We start from the raw sequence: 16,872 nt of genomic DNA on the forward strand, positions 1-16,872 counted from the left end.
TTTTTAAAAATTATTATGTGTTTCAACAGACTATAAACTGAGGCAGGAACAGAGTTGGTCAATGGCATAATGGTGAAAATAAGTGGTTTTCGCAATGGGGCAGGTATCTGAAAGTCAACAGGTTTGAAACAAACAATAGTATCATTGTGAGTAACCTATATAAGCTTAAAACCATTACTCATAAGAGGAATGGAGCCATTGGAAAGGGAACTGTTTTGTGAAGTGAGTGGATGAAGGGGAGTGTTGGTGCTGTAGTGCTGGGCCCGTGTATGTGCAGAACATTACTGTTTTTGAATGGTGCCACTAAAGGGGCAGTAGACTAGGAATATACAATGGACATAGGCTTGAGGTAAAGGTGCAAGAGCGGGAGGAGAATGCATAGCACCTGATTCTCTGGCTATGAATAGAATCAGGTGAATTAGAGTGGTTGGAGCACGATTGTGTGGTCTACCCTGTTGAGGAGCAGTGAACATTTAGTTTTGTCACAGCCACATGGGGAATTACTGGTAAACTTGATAAGAGCTTTCACGGTACTTGGCAGATGCAGATTGGAGTGATTCAAACAGAGTTCTTAGAAAGATGGTTATGGATTTTCAAAGCACCAGCACAAAAAAAGATCTTTTTGAGGAGAAAGTGAGGGTGAAGAAGAGATTAAGTCTGGAAAAGTTAGAATGAAATAATGAAGATTACTTTGAAATTATAAATTTAAGTAAAGAGTAAGGGAAGATTTTTTTTAAGCAGTTAGGAAAGGGATAAAGAAGTAGGACCTTGAAATTGGTCATCTCTGGCTTATGTCTGTGCCACGTGCAGTGAGTGTAGAAATGGAGACACAGCACAGATAATGTGTGGCAAAAGAGGGAGAGCTTCATGTTTCTTTGGCATTGGGACCAGCTCCAGGGGAGGTGAGACCTGTACAGGCTGGATAGATCGCATCCCATAACTCTGGGTCCAATGTCCTTGTGGGGTGGTTTGCTAGTGCTTTGGAGATGGGGTTAAACTAATTTGACCAGGGAATAGGCACAGTTAGGTAGCAATGAGTGAGAAAAAGATCCCAAAAAATGGTGGCATGGAGAGATAAATGGCACCAGTACAAGAAATAAAGTTTTTAGACAGGACTGAGCTAAGAGTAAAAGAAAATTGAAGATGGGTTTATAGCCCATGCATGTTAAGGCAAGAAATGTAATAAGATTGGTGAGTAGCAATAAACTACAGGAGATTAAGATGTCACAGCAATAAAAGAGACCACTCTTTTTTTTAAAAAATAAAGACAGGAATGGGTTCTAAATATTCTAGTTACAAGCTATTCAGGAAAAAAATAGGGAAGGAAAGAAAAGGGAGTGTGTGGCAGAATTGATTAAGAAGAATATTGCAGTGCTGAAGGAAGAGGATGTCCTGGAATGATCAAGGAAAGCATCTATTTATTTAGAATCAATGGAGATACAATTTCACTGCTGGGATATTCTACAGGTTGACAACTAGTAGGGAGGATACTGAGAAACAAGTTAGCAGGGTAATTACAAAGATGTGCAAATGCTGTTAAGCAGTGGTAATAGAGGAATTCAACTATCTGAATATAGACTGAGATAGCAATAAAATAATGGTAAAGAGGAGGATTTTGAAATGTTTTCTGGAGAACTTTCTTGGACTGTGTGTTTCTGGCCCAATGAGAAAGGTGGCTTTCCTAGAAAAATAATTCTGGGAACTGGGCCAAGTAAAATAGAGGAAGTATTAATGGGGGAACACCTAGGAAACTGCTTTGTAATTCCATGGAGGCTTTTGTATAAATGAGTACATGAGTTTTTTTTTACCAAGGAAGATGATGCTATTAGAATCTCAGCAAAGAAAAATATATTTGAGATCCTGGATGGACTAAAAAATGGTAAAGATAAATCAACAGGTGCAGATGGGATAAATCCTTATTTGTTAAGGGAAATAAGGCAATTTTAGAGGTTTAATTATCATCTTACATATATCTATGGTTTTAGGAGAGGGGCCTGAGGACTGGGAAATTGGAAATGTTACTGCCTTATTCCAAAAACAAATGGTGTCAGGATAAACCCAGTATCCACGGATCAGCCAGTATAACTTCGGTGATGGGAAGATATTTGAGAAACAATGATCGGGAACAGGATTAATAGTTTCTTGAATTGATAAGAGAAAATTGTTATAGATTTGTTAAAGATGAGTGTTTTGATGAAGTAACAGAGGGCCAATGAGGGAAAAGCTGAAGTAAGTATGGACTTCAAAACTGTTTGGTAGAAGGGCTACAATAGTTATGTCATCAGGAATGGAGGCCATGTAATATAAGGGGCAGTGGCTGCATGGAAATAAGTGGCAATGTGGATAGAATGGCTGATGCAGGGTCTCAACCCAAAATGTCAACCGTCCTTCCAACTCCACAGATGCTGCCTGACCTGGTGAATTCCTCCAGCAGTTAGTTTGTTTTGCGGCAGATAGAAAATTGGCTAAAGAACAAGAAATAGTAGCAGTGAAATGTTGCTCTCCAAACTGTTTCTAAAAAAAAGTATGCAGTGGAGTTCCGCAGGAGTTGATATTAGCACAACTGTTTTTCTAAACAATATACATTGATTTGGACACAATATTTGGGGCAGTTGTGAACCATGAAGGACTATGAATAGGGAGATTACAAGGAGAATAATCTCTGTTCAAGGAAATGTAAATAGGATAGAGAAGTTGGGCTATTGTCCTTTGTACAGACAAGATTGAGGAGATCTGATCCAGGTATTTAAAATTGGGAAGGATTTGGACAGAGTAAATAGAAATTATTCTTGCGGGGGCGGGCATTGAATCAGGGTGATTGACAAAAAAAAAGCTGAGAGTGACGTGAAATAAAACTTGTTTATACAGTGAATGTTAAGATTTGGGATCTGTTGTAATAGAAAATTGTGGAAACAGGCCTCTCTGTAGTGTTTTTATTAAGGAAAAGCTGGAAAATATTATATGTATATTTATACATTATATTATATAATGTAATAAATTGTTACTATATATTATAAAGTTTATAAATAATTCGCAGAGGGAAAGAGCAAGGGAGTGGGACTAACTGCACTGCTTTTATACGAGGCCGGGAGGAACACGACTGGCTGCATGGCCCCCTTTTCCATTCTATACCACATTCATGAATGTGTAGTACAGGCATGATGGGCCGAATGCCTCCCGCGCTGTATCGTGGTGGCGGGACGATACATAAGGGAGATGGTCCGAATAGACCGTTTCTGGCGGTACGATGTCATTTGTGCCTTAATCTGACGTTTGGGAGAAAGGGAGGGGGAGGTGGCGGGGGTAAGAGGGAGAGGTGGCGGGGGTAAGAGGGGGAGGTGGGAGAAAGGGAGGGGGAGGTGGCGGCGGGGGGGACGGGGGAGGTGGGAGATGGGGGGGGTGGGGAGGGGAGGGGGAGGGGGGGAAGCGGGTGCTGCCAGGCTACCAAACGCCGATTACTATTTCAAATGAAACGTTGGTCGCGAGACCCCCTCCAATGGCCCGCCCAGCCAGCATTGATTGACGACGTGGCAAGCCCAATAGGCAAGCGTATTGCCTTCGCCTTAAGAGGAAATGATCCAATGACTGCTGACTGGAGGTGGGACTTCCTCGGGTAGCAGCAGCACGTTAGGTTGCAGTCTGGGGTGTGCTGGTACCCGGTAGAGGCGGCAAAAACAAGAGAAGGAAGAGGATCGAGGTAAATGTCCGGAGGGAACGGTGCTAAATAACCTATTATAACACAAAACGTGGACTTAGCGACCAGTGAGTAAGGGTTAAAATGCAGTTAGAGGTGACAGAACCTGGATAAGATGAACAGTAAAGTCACCAGGCGTTTTTTAACCTCAAATCTGAGAGGAAATCAAAGTCAAATGATTTAATAGAAATACTTTCATTTAATGTTAAAACCGTCAACTGAAAATAAAAAGACATTTACAGCGGCAGAGCCCAGGTTTGGCGCTTCGCAGCGTTGCGATGCGCATTGGTGAACGATGAGCCATTTTTAATCTGACAGGCATGCAGGTTAATATTTATATTTTGAGGGAAATTTCTATTAAACAGGGGAGATAATCAGGTAAAGCGTTTTTAAATTTAACTAAGATGGAGAGATGGTGGACTTTCTCGGAAGTCCTTCCCCTGAGGCAGCGGGAAGCCAGATTATTGGTTTCTAAATTACTTACATTTTGTAAAACAAATTAAATGATTTTAAAGTTTAAAAAAAATCAATTTATAAACAGTAAATTTGGATGTACTTACCCATTGAAAAGGATATATAAAATATAGTTCTTACCAATGGAATTCGGCAAATATTTTGGCCAGAGGCCTGGCAATTAAGACAGATTTAAATGAATGTTTAATGACTATTAATTTATAATGATGAAATCCGTGTTATGTGTTCAGGTTGTTTGTTTGATAAACACTTGTTTTCCCCTTTGAGAATGCAGAAGTACATTTTGCAGGGCAAAACCATTAAGTTTACTCATTTATTCTATATTTGCCCCTGAAGGATTTTATAGATTGACTATTGCTACTTGGCGATTCTAATTTTATCAGAAGTGGTTCATCTATCTGCATATACAAAGAAGATTGCAAATTCGGTGTTTTGTTCATGGTATATTAGTTGACTTCAGAACCATTGGGTTTGGAGAGGAAAAACTGGCCAGAGGTTTTTATTGTTGTCTATTTGTTGTTCCAGATGAAGGTGCATATATTGGGACATTGGGAAACAATGGAATGTGATATAACTTTAATGATCTCTGTGAAGGGTTTGCTTGCCAGTGATCACAGCCTAGGCTAACATAAACAATGATCTTCAAGATCATGTGCACTATCATCCTCCTCTATCTCAAGCATGCACCTTACACTTTAAATGCCCACAATTATTTTGGTTCTACCATTGGTATCTGATCCTCCAGCTGATTTTTTTTTGGGAAATGTTTTGCTGAACTGCTTGTTTTCTCGTAATTATAGTAATTTTTTAGGACAAATCTGAAACTGGTGCAAATTTGGTCATTACTTTTGGTGCAGAATCATGTAGTTTTACAGCAGAAGAAATGCATTTTAGTCTTTACACCCAAAACTACTACTCTCCGATGGGTTATCTTTACATTATTTGTTCTTTCTATGCAGGTGATACTGGCAAATATGCTTTTATTCCTAATTGCCTTGAGAGTATTAAGAGTCAACCACCTTGTTTTGGGTTGATGTGTGTAATGGGACCTGAGAAGTGATAGTGTTATCCCTCCCCAGGGGGAAATTAAGGTACCAATTCAGTTCATGTGACAATCCAGCAATTTTCATAGCAGTTTTCTTGATGCTGATTCTATTGATTTCTATTTCATTGCTTTTCATGGTGGGATTTCAAATTATGTGGCTTGTTATCCAGTACTTTAACAACTAGACATTACCTTATTCACTTGTTTTTCCCCAGATTTTAAAATTTTGCTTTTCCAAATATTTGCTCCTTTGATCAATACTAGATCAAAGACTAGGCAAGCAATAGTGATGGGGGGCTCTTTAGTCAGGGATACAGATAGGCATTTCTGTGGCTACAAATGAGACTCCATGATGGTGTGTCACCTTCCTGGTGCCAGGGGTCAAGGATGGCTCTGAGCGGGCCCGGAACATTCTGAAAGGGGAGGGTGAGCAGCCAGAGGCCGTGGTCCATATTGGTACTAATGGCATAGGCAGGAAGAGAGATGGGGTCCTGCAAAGATAATTTAGGGAGTTAGGAAGTTTAAAAAGTAGGACCTCTTGGGTTGTAATCCCAGGATCACTCCTTGTGCTACGTGCTGGTGAGGCACGAAATAGAAAGATGTACAGTTTAATGTGTGGCTAAGAAGCTGACACAGAGAGGAGGGCTTCAGGTATATGGATCATTGGGCTCTCTTTCAGCGCAAGTGGGACCTATACAAGAAGGATGGGTTGTACCTAAACTGGAGGGGAACCAAAGTCCTTGCAGGGAGGTTCGCTAGTGTGTCACGAACCAGCAACAAAAGAAACACACTGAGCATGATTCAGTGTTTAAAAACTATTTTATTAATCACTACTTATGATAATACGTAAAATAAAAGTAAAAATGTTGGTATGTTAGAATTCAAAAATGTTAAACCTCGAACGTTAACCCCAAAACTAAACTCTTCGTGTGTGTGTGTGTGTGACAAAGTCCAAAACTCCCAGTTCCGGAATGGTTCTTAAAGTTCAGTTCCGCAAGCCATAAGGTGAAACATGAGCAAGGGCTTCTTCAACAACCACCGTTGTCTGAAGATAAGATGTAGATGTAGAAAAACATAGAGAGAGTACATACGAAATCCAAATGTTCCACGATGGAACCCAAACGACACTTCAGTGTTTACTCGGTAGTGACTTCCTCACCCCGAAAACATCCGAACCGTGGTCGTCCACATACAAATACCTGTTTCCTTCTACAGGTCAGCAACAAAGTGAACTCCACCGGATTACTTCCAACTTCCATACATGGATTTCTATGGCAAACACAGTTATTGTTTCTCATCCATCGATAGAGAAAACAAGCAGGCTGGTGTCTCTCTCCCTTCTCTCTCTCTCTCCTTCTTCTTCTTCTTCTGACTTCTTCAACAACGTCATTACGTCCTTTATCTTCTATTGATGTAAGCACGCCTCACACACATATACACACACACTCTCTATCTTAAAGGGACTTTCACTGAGTACGTAACACCTCCCACCTAAAAAAAAAATTTTCCCAAGAAAATTTTAACCGCGCATACAGTTAGTAATGTTAATAATTATCATGCTACACAACTACAGACTATCAGATTAGTACAGATACATGTTTCCCATTTAACATCGAGAAAGACAATCAGCAATCACATTATCTTTGCCTTTAATGTGAGTTATCATGAGATCAAACTCTTGCAAAATTAAACTCCAGTTTAACAGCCTTCTGTTCTTGTTTTTGACTCGGCTCAGAAACACCAGTGGGTTATGATCATGTCAATGGTTTCTGAGCGGTGCAAACATATACACTGAAATGTTGCAAGGCTAAAACAAGCGACAGTAATTCTTTCTCTATGGTGGAATAATTCTTTTGATGCTCATTAAATTTCTTTGAAAAGTAAGCTACAGGATGGTCAATATCATCAAGGTCACCCTTCTGCAACAACACAGCTCCTGCAGCTTCATCACTGGCATCTACTGCTAATGAAAATGGCTTTTCAAAGTCAGGTGTTTTGAGCACAGGATGGTAGCATAAAATGGCTTTCAGCTTCTCAAATGCTTCTTGACAAGAATCTGTCCAAACAAACTTTACTCCCTTCTTCAGAAGATTAGTTAGGGGAAGAGCAATATCAGCAAAATTTTTACAAAATTTTTGATAATGTCCAACCATTCCCAAAAATCTTCTAACAGTCCTCATACCTGTGGGAATAGGGAACTCAGATATTGCTTGAACTTTTGCCTGAACAGGAGCTTGCTTGCCTTGACCTACAACATAACCAAGATACGTCACAGTGGCATGGCCAAATTCACTTTTAGCCAAGTTAACTGTAAGGTTAGCCTTGGAAAGTCTTTCAAACAACCTTTCTAACGCAGAGATGTGATCTTCCCAAGTATCATTCCCAGTCACTAAGTCGTCAATGTAGGCATCTGTATGTTTTAACCCATGAATCACTGAATTAATCATTCTTTGAAATGTTGCTGGAGCATTTTTCATTCCAAATGGTAAAACATTGTATTCATACAATCCAGAAGGGGTTACAAAGGCTGAAATTTCCCTTCCTCTATCTGTTAATGGAACACACCAGTACCCTTTTAATAGGTTAATCTTTGTAAGAAATTTTGCCTTTCCCACTCTGTCTATGCAATCATCCACCCTAGGAATAGGGTAAGCATCTGACTTTGTTACAGCATTCACTTTCCTGTAATCTGTGCAAAATCTAACAGTTCCATCAGGTTTAGGTACAATAACACAGGGCGAACTCCAATTTGAAGTAGAATGTCTAATAATATCATTTTCCAACATGTACTTTATTTCCTGATCAACAAGTTTACTTTTTTCCACATTCATTCGATATGGGTGTTGTTTGATTGGTTTTGCATCCCCAACATCAACATCATGGTTTTGTGAAGGGGAGGTCCTGTCTGACCAACCTATTGGAGTTTTTTGAAGAAATCACAGGTAGGGTGGATAAGGGAGAGGCGGTAGACGTTGTGTATTTAGACTTTCAAAAGGCCTTCGATAAGGTGCCTCACAAGAGACTGATTAATAAGATGAGAGGTCATGGAATTATGGGCAGGGTAGCAAAATGGGTGGAGAATTGGCTGGTTGGCAGGAAGCAAAGGGTGGAAATAAAAGGATCTCGTTCTGGTTGGTTACCGGTTACTAGTGGTGTGCCGCAGGGGTCGGTGTAGGGGCCTCTCCTTTTTACCTTGTACATCAATGATTTGGATGATGGAATAAATGGTTGTGTGGCTAAGTTTGCGGATGACACCAAGATAAGTGGAGGAGTAGGGAGCATAGAGGAAATAGAAAGAATGCAGAGGGACCTAGACAGTTTAGGAGAATGGGCAAGGAAATGGCAGATGAGATTCAATGTTGAGAAATGTGCAGTTGTACACTTTGGAAGTAGAAATAAGCGGGTAGATTATTATCTAGAAGGAGAGAAGATTGATAGTGCGGTAGTACAAAGGGACTTGGGGGTACTCATACAAGATACCTTAAAAGTTAACCACCAGGTTGGATCGGTGGTTAAGAAAGCGAATGCTATGTTGGCATTCATCTCGAGAGGTATAGTGTATAAAAGTAAGGAAGTGTTGATGAGGCTCTACGGGGCGCTAGTGAGGCCTCATTTGGAATACTGTGCGCAGTTTTGGGCCCCACATCTTAGGAAGGATATGCTGACGTTGGAGAGGGTTCAGAGGAGATTTACGAGAATGATTCCAGGAATGAAAGGGCTTAAGTATGATGAGCGTTTGTCGGCTCTTGGACTGTACTCGCTGGAGTACAGAAGGATGAGAGGGGACCTCGTAGCGACATTTAAAATGTTGACAGGTAAGGATAGAGTAGATGTGGCTAGGCTGTTTCCCTTGGTGGGCGTGTCCAGGACCAGAGGGCACAATCTTAGAATTAGAGGGTACAGTTTCAAGACAGAGATGAGGAGAAGTTTCTTTACCCAGAGGGTGGTGAAATTGTGGAACTCCTTGCCACGCACAGCAGTGGAGGCCAGATCAGTGGGGGTATTCAAGGAGGAGATAGACAGATATCTAAATAGTCAGGATATCAAGGGATATGGGGATAAGGCTGGCAAATGGGATTAGAATAGTTTTTTTTTTCTCTTTTTTTCCCACCCCATTTCTTTTTCCCTTTTCCTTGGAGCAGACTCGATGGGCCGAATGGCCTGCTTCTGCTCCCTTATCTTGTGATCTTGTGATCATGGGTAATTATCGATGTTCTGTTTGGAACATCTGGGAACAGATTTTTAAATTTTAAAATTAATTCTCTCATCTGTTGTTTTTGTGAAACTTGTAAATGGTCCAACTTCGTTTCAAGGTTCTCCAGGATATTTTGGTTTTTTAGTTTCGATGGAACAATATTTGGTCTAAATTGGCCTTCCTCAACATCAACATCAGGCATTCTAGAAACAACCTTTACACCATCCACCAAGGCCACAACTGAATCCCTCTCATAATAAGGTTTTAGCATGTTTACATGACAGAGTTGTGTTTTCTTGCGTCTATCTGGTGTTTTGATTATATATGTTAGATCAGTCACTCGAGATTCAATAACATAGGGTCCAGAAAAACGAGATTGCAAGGGATTATTTTGGCTAGGGAAAAATACCAACACCTTTTGCCCCACTGCGAATGTCCTAGGCCGAGCACGTCTATCAAAATATGTCTTCATTCTTATCTGGCTTGTTTTCAAATTCTCTCTCGCTAGCTGGCAGACTCTCTCCAACCGAGTTTTAAATTTTTGGACATAGTCCAACAGACTCAAGTGAACTTCCTCATTAACCCATTGCTCTCTTAACAACTCCAAAGGTCCTCTCACCCTATGTCCAAATACAAGCTCAAACGGACTAAATCCTATTGACTCCTGGATTGATTCTCTAACGGCAAACAAAAGTAAATGGATACCTTCGTCCCAATCCTTTGTGTTTTCAAAGCAATAAGTCTTCAGCATATTTTTGAGAGTAGAATGAAATCTCTCCAGAGCTCCTTGAGATTCTGGGTGATATGCAGATGATACAATCTGCTTTGCTCCCAGCTCATAGACTATTTGTTGAAAAATTTTTGACATAAAATTACTACCTTGATCAGATTGGATTTCTTTTGGCAAACCAAACAAGGTAAAAAATTTTACAAGAGCCTTTGACACCGTCTTGGCCTTAATATTTCTAAGGGGTATTGCCTCTGGAAATCTAGAAGTGGCACACATGATGGTTAACAAATACTGATTTCCAGTCTTAGACTTTGGTAAGGGGCCAACACAGTCCACAATCACCTTCGAAGAGGGTTCACCAAAAGCAGGAATTGGCTTCAAAGGAGCCACAGGGGGTTTTTGATTTGGTTTACCTACCATCTGACATGTGTGGCAGGTTCGACAAAACATCACCACATCTTTTCTCAAACCAGGCCAATAGAATTGTTTCAAGATCTTCCCTACAGTTTTATTCACACCAAAATGACCACCCAAAGGCATACTGTGGGCCAGGTTTAAAATCTCATCCCTATAAACTTTTGGAGCAACAACCTGATGAATAACTTCCCATTCCTCAGTAACAGGAACATGAGGAGGTCTCCATTTCCTCATTAACACTCCATTTTTGACATAGTATCCAGTTGGCACTTTTTCAATCTCCTCACATGAGAGAGCTTTTTCTTTCAATTCTGTCAACTCAGGGTCCTTTGTCTGTTCCACCATAAAATCCTTCCTTGACAAAGACAAATCTTTAAATTTAGGCTCACTATAAGGATGTTGATCCTCCAGTGAAGACAGAAAAGTCTCAGATAAGGCATCATAATTTTCTTCCTGTTTAGGACTGTCACAAGGAATCACATCAGACTGCACCGGACTGTCTGTCTTGGCTAATTCTCTAGCTCTAGCTCGAGTCACCGCACATGATGGGTAAACATCTGGATCATTCTCAGACTCATCAATCCTTGGTTTGGTTGTTAACCGTACCACAGGAACAATTTCTCCATCTGCAAGGTCATTTCCCAATAACAAAGAAACTCCTTCCACTGGCAAACTAGGTCTTATCCCTATCTCGACTGGTCCTTCTACGAACTTTGACTTTAAAATCACCCTGTGAAAAGGGACAGACATGGTCTCACCTGTAACGCCTCGTACTAGATTTACTTCACCAGTGTCACTTTCTTCACCAAAATTTAAAACACTGTCCAGCAAGAGAGATTGACTAGCCCCAGTATCTCTAAGAATTTTCACTGGCACCTGGGGTGACTCGTCATTCAGTGAAACAAAACCCTCTGATACATATGAACGGAATTCTTTTCTCAGCTCTTCCAACTTTTCCGCTTTTCCCTCTTGCAAGGACTGGTCTTTAACAGCATCTCCTAAACCTTTTTGATTTTTAATTGCCTGAAAGCAAGCATTGGGCACAGCTTCCTTCTTTTTCTTCAAAAGGGCACAATTAGATATCACATGGCCAGGTTTCCTACAGTAATAACAAGTACGCTCAACAGGTTTCTCCAGCCCTGGCTTCTTTTCATCTTTTCCTTTTTGATTACCTCCCAATTTAATCTCCGGTTTACCTGGATTGTCTTTGTAACTCTTTTGAAAGGTTTTAGGTTGTCCCCATTTGGATTTATGGGTTAAAGCATAATCATCTGCCAACCTAGCAGTTTCTTGTAAAGTTTCCACTGCCTTTTCATTTAAATATGTTGTTAATTCAGCTGGAACACATCTTTTAAAGTCTTCCACTAGTATCAATTCTGTCAATTTATCATAATCCCCATCTACATTTTTAGCCAGGCACCATCGTTCAAAACATATTCTCTTTCCATTGGCAAATTCCATATAAGTCTGATCTGCAGATTTCCTCAAGTCTCTGAATTTTTGTCTATAAGCCTCAGGGACCAATTCATAGGCCTTCAAAATAGCTTGTTTTACCTTGGTATAATCAGCTGCATCCTCAGCAGACAAAGCAGAATAAGCTTTTTGAGCTTTACCTTTAATCACACTCTGTACCATAAGAGCCCATCCTTTCCTTGGCCAGTTTGAACTCACAGCAACCTTTTCAAAATGTTGGAAATACTGATCAACCTGATCTTCTTCAAACGGAGGGACTAATCGAACCTCCCTGCTGGCTGAAAAACCATCTTCAGAATCAGATTCCGAACTCCTACGCTTCATTTGTAACTCATGCTGCCTCTGTTTTTCCTTCTCCTCTGCCTCAAACTTTAACCGAATTAGTTCCCGTTCCCGTTCAGCCTCTAACTTCATCTGAGTTATCTTTTGTTCAGTCTCTAATTTCTTTTGTTCGGCCTCTAATCTCTTTTGGTCTCGTTCAGCCTCTATCTTTAACTGGGTTTGCTCTCGTTCGGCCTCTAATCTCTTTTGCTCTCGTTCAGCTTCTAATTTCTTTTGTTCTCGTTCAGCCTCTATCTTTAACTGGGTTTGTTCTCGTTCAGCCTCTATCTTTGCCAGCTGCACCTGTGCCTCAGAAATTGCTATTTCACTGCCAGGAAACTGTTTTAACACTTCCTTCTCAAACACCTTCTTTTTCACATAATGGCCAGCTATCAGTCTCTGAATATCTGCCTTTCTCATAGACTGCTTTACTTCTGTAAGGTTTAACCTTGTAGCAATCTTTATCAAATCATCCTTTTTCGCCACCTCCAATCCCTTTTGGGTTGGTGACTCCAAAAATGCCTTAATATCCATTGCTGCTGGTTTCCACACACACAAGCCAATTAAAAAGAATTTATCAGACCTCCCTCAAAAATCTTTGGATTGAATCCCGAACAAATCTTGTCAATCTGGGGAACGATCCCGGACGAATCTCGTTAATCTTTGGATTGGATCCCAGACGAATCTCGTTAACCTTGGGAACTATCCCGGACGAGCCCTCAATTTTGTCACGAACCAGCAACAAAAGAAACACACTGAGCATGATTCAGTGTTAAAAACTATTTTATTAATCACTACTTATGATAATACGTAAAATAAAAGTAAAAATGTTAGTATGTTAGAATTCAAAAATGTTAAACCTCGAACGTTAACCCCAAAACTAAACTCTTTGTGTGTGTGTGTGACAAAGTCCAAAACTCCCAGTTCCGGAATGGTTCTTAAAGTTCAGTTCCGCAAGCCATAAGGTGAAACATGAGCAAGGGCTTCTTCAACAACCACCGTTGTCTGAAGATAAGGTGTAGATGTAGAAAAACATAGAGAGAGTACATACGAAATCCAAATGTTCCACGATGGAACCCAAACGACACTTCAGTGTTTACTCGGTAGTGACTTCCTCACCCCGAAAACATCCGAACCGTGGTCGTCCACATACAAATACCTGTTTCCTTCTACAGGTCAGCAACAAAGTGAACTCCACCGGATTACTTCCAACTTCCATACATGGATTTCTATGGCAAACACAGTTATTGTTTCTCATCCATCGATAGAGAAAACAAGCAGGCTGGTGTCTCTCTCCCTTCTCTCTCTCTCTCCTTCTTCTTCTTCTGACTTCTTCAACAACGTCATTACGTCCTTTATCTTCTATTGATGTAAGCACGCCCCACACACATATACACACACACTCTCTATCTTAAAGGGACTTTCACTGAGTCTGTAACAAGTGCTACTTGGGTGGATTTAAATCAGCATGGCAGGGGGGTGGGAACCAGAGTAGTAGGTCAGCAAGTGGAGGGATTGAGGAGAAAGTAGAGATTAGGTTAAGGAAGGCTGAAAGGAAGGACAGGCAGGACCATTTTAATGAGCACAGTGGGGCTAATTGGCTGAAGTGTTTATTTCAACACTAGGAGTATTATGAATAAGGCAGATGAACTTAGAGCCTGGATTAGTACATGGAACTATGATATTGTAGCCATTGCAGAGACATGATTGAGAGAAAGGTAGGACTGGCAGCTCAACATTCCAGGATTCGGATGTTTCAGATGTGATAGAGAGGGATGTAAAAGAGGTGGATCAAGGAGAATGCCACAGCAGCACTTACAGGGGACATCCTGGAGGGCTCCTCCAGTGAGGCAATATGGGTAGAATTTAGGAATAAGAAGGGTGCAATTACTATGATAGTGTTATACTATAAGCCTCCCAATAACTATTGGGAGTTGGAGGAACAGATATGTAGGCAAATTATAGAAAGATGTGAAAACAACAGGGTAGTTGTAGTGGGTGACTTTAATTTCCCCAGTGTTGACTGGGTCTCCCTTAGTGCCAGAGGCTTGGATAGAACAGAATTTGTTAACGGTGTCCAGGAGGGTTTCTTGACACAGTATGGAGATAAGCCAACCAAGGAATGGGCCATACTAGACCTTGTATTGGGAAATGAATCTGGCCAGGTGATTGGAGTTTCAGTGGGAGAGTATTTTGGGAAGAGTGATCATAACTCCGTAAGTTTTCAGATAGTATTGGATAAGGATTAGACTGGAGCTTGGGGGGTGGGGTGGGGGTATAGACTAAATTGGGGAAAGGCTAATTATAACAGTGTCAGGCAGGGGCTGGGGAGAGTAGATTGGGAGCAGCTGTTACTATGTCCACATCTGAGTTGCTTAAAGGCCAGCTGGTCAGAATTCAGGACCGACATGTTTCTGTGAGGAAGAAAGGCAAGGATGGCAAGGTTCGGGAGCCTTGGATGATGAGAAATGTTGCAAATTTAGTCATTAAGGAAAAGGAAGCATATGTAAGGTTTAAGAAGCAGAAATCAGACAGGGCCTTTGAGGAATATAAAGGAAGCAGGAGAGAATGGAAACAGGGAATCAGGAGGGTTAAAAGGGGCTATGAAATATCCTTGGTGAGTAGGATTATAGAGAATCCCAAGGCATTTTATACACACGATTTAAAAAAAAGGGTAACTAGGGAGAAGGTAGGACCACTCAATGAGAAAGGAAGGAATTTATACCTGGAGCCAGAGGAAGTGTGGGAGGTACTAGACTAGTACTTCACATCGGTATTCACCAAGGAGAACGATTTGGAGGACAGGGAGTTCAGGGAGGGATATGTTGATGTTCTATGTCATGTTAATATTCTATGTCATGTTGATATTGAGGAGGAGGAGGGGTTAGGTCTCTTGAAGAGTATTAAGGTGGATAAGTCCCCAGGGCCTGATGGGATCTATCCCAGGTTATCAAGAGAAGCAAGAGAGAAGATTGCTGGGGCCTTGACAGAAAACTTTGTGTCCTCTTTAGCCACAGGTGAGGTGCCAGAGGACTGGAGAATAACCAATGTTATTCCTCTGTTTGAGAAGGGCAGTAGAGACATACCAGGAAATTATAGACTGGTATACCTTACTTCAGTGGTAGGGAAATCATGAGAGAAGATTCTTGGAGAAAGGATCTACTTGCATCTAGAAAAGCATAGACTTGTTAGGGATAGTCAGCGTGGCAAGTGTGGGGGAGGTCATATCTAATAAACTTGCTTTAGTCTTTTGAGGAGGTAATGAAGATGATTGGTGAGGGTAGGATGTTGTCTATGTGGACTTCTGTAAAGCTTTTGACAAGGTCCCTCATGGTAGGCTGATCCAAAAGATTAAGGCACATGGGATCCATGGAAACTTGGTAGATTGGATTCAGAATAGGAATGGCCATAGAAGGCAGAGGGTAGTGGTGAAGGGGTGTTACTCTGGAAGTCAGTGACCAGTGGCATTCTGCAAGGATCAGTGCTGGGACCTCTGTTTGTTATATATAAATGATGTGGACAAAAATGTAGGTGGGCTGATTATTAAGTTTGCAGACAACATGAACATTGGCGGAGTTGTGGAAAGTGAGGAAGGTTGTCAAAGGATTCACAAGGATGGAAATCAGTTGGAAATGTGGGCAGAGAAATGGCAGGTTGTGGTTAATCGAGACAAGTGTGAGGTGTTCCACTTTGGCATGTCAAATTTAAGAGCAAGATATACAGTAAATGGCAGGACCCTTAGGAACATTGATGTACAGAGGGATCTCGGGGTGTAAGTCCATAGCTCCCTGAAAGTGGCAACATAGGTAGGTAGGATGGTAAAGAAGCTGTAACAACATACTTGCCTTCTTGATCGGGGCAGTGAGTATAAAAGTCAGGAAGTCATGTTGCAGCTGTATAAAACTTTAGTGAGATCACATTTGGAGTATTGTGTGCAGTTCTGGTTGCCCCACTATAGAAAGGATGTGAAGCCTTTGCAGAGGGTGCAGAAGAGGTTCGTCAGGATGTTGCCTGGATTAGCTACAAGAATAAATTGGACAAACTTGGATTGTTTTCTCTTGAGCATCAGAGGATGAGGGGCAATTTGATTGAAGTATATCAAATTATGAGAGGCAAAGTCAGAATCTTTTTCCCAGGATGGAAGTATCAAATACTAGAGGGCATAGCTTTAAGGTGAGAGGGGGAAAGTTTAAAGGAGATTTACATGGCAAGCATTTTACACAGAGAATGGTAGGTGCTTGGAACCTACTGCCAGGGGAGGTGGTGGAAGCAGATACAATAGCAACGTTTGAGGCATTTAGACAGATAAGTGAACAGGCAGGGAATTGAGGGATATAGATCAAATGCAGGCAGATGTCAGTCTAAATTGGTATCATGGTTGGCACAGGCATTGTGGGTTAAAGGGCCTGTCCTTGTGCTCTTCTATGTTCCTAAACTATTATTGGATCTATTTCCAACATTGGTTTTCAGTGGCCAATTTCACTACTTTTCATGGTGGGATTTTAAATCATGTAGGTTTTTCC

At 41.1% G+C, this 16,872-nt stretch overlaps 1 protein-coding gene across 6 annotated transcripts in view; it reads left to right on the forward strand.

Annotated features, from left to right (window-relative positions):
- The first annotated feature begins 3,221 nt into the window (after positions 1 to 3,221).
- The window catches only part of kcnab2a (potassium voltage-gated channel subfamily A regulatory beta subunit 2a), a 279,869-nt gene continuing 266,218 nt past the window's right edge, over positions 3,222 to 16,872 (forward strand). For 3 of the 6 annotated variants that reach the window (XM_052039396.1, XM_052039405.1, XM_052039407.1), the window contains exon 1: positions 3,627 to 3,697. The gene's annotated coding sequence lies outside the window, so the exon portion shown is untranslated. Of the gene's footprint in view, positions 3,243 to 3,626; positions 3,698 to 16,872 lie in introns of those variants that run through there. The other 3 variants (XM_052039399.1, XM_052039403.1, XM_052039397.1) reach the window with 3 other exon arrangements.

Source organism: Pristis pectinata, chromosome 26 (assembly GCF_009764475.1).
Source record: "Pristis pectinata isolate sPriPec2 chromosome 26, sPriPec2.1.pri, whole genome shotgun sequence".
NCBI lineage: Eukaryota > Metazoa > Chordata > Chondrichthyes > Rhinopristiformes > Pristidae > Pristis > Pristis pectinata.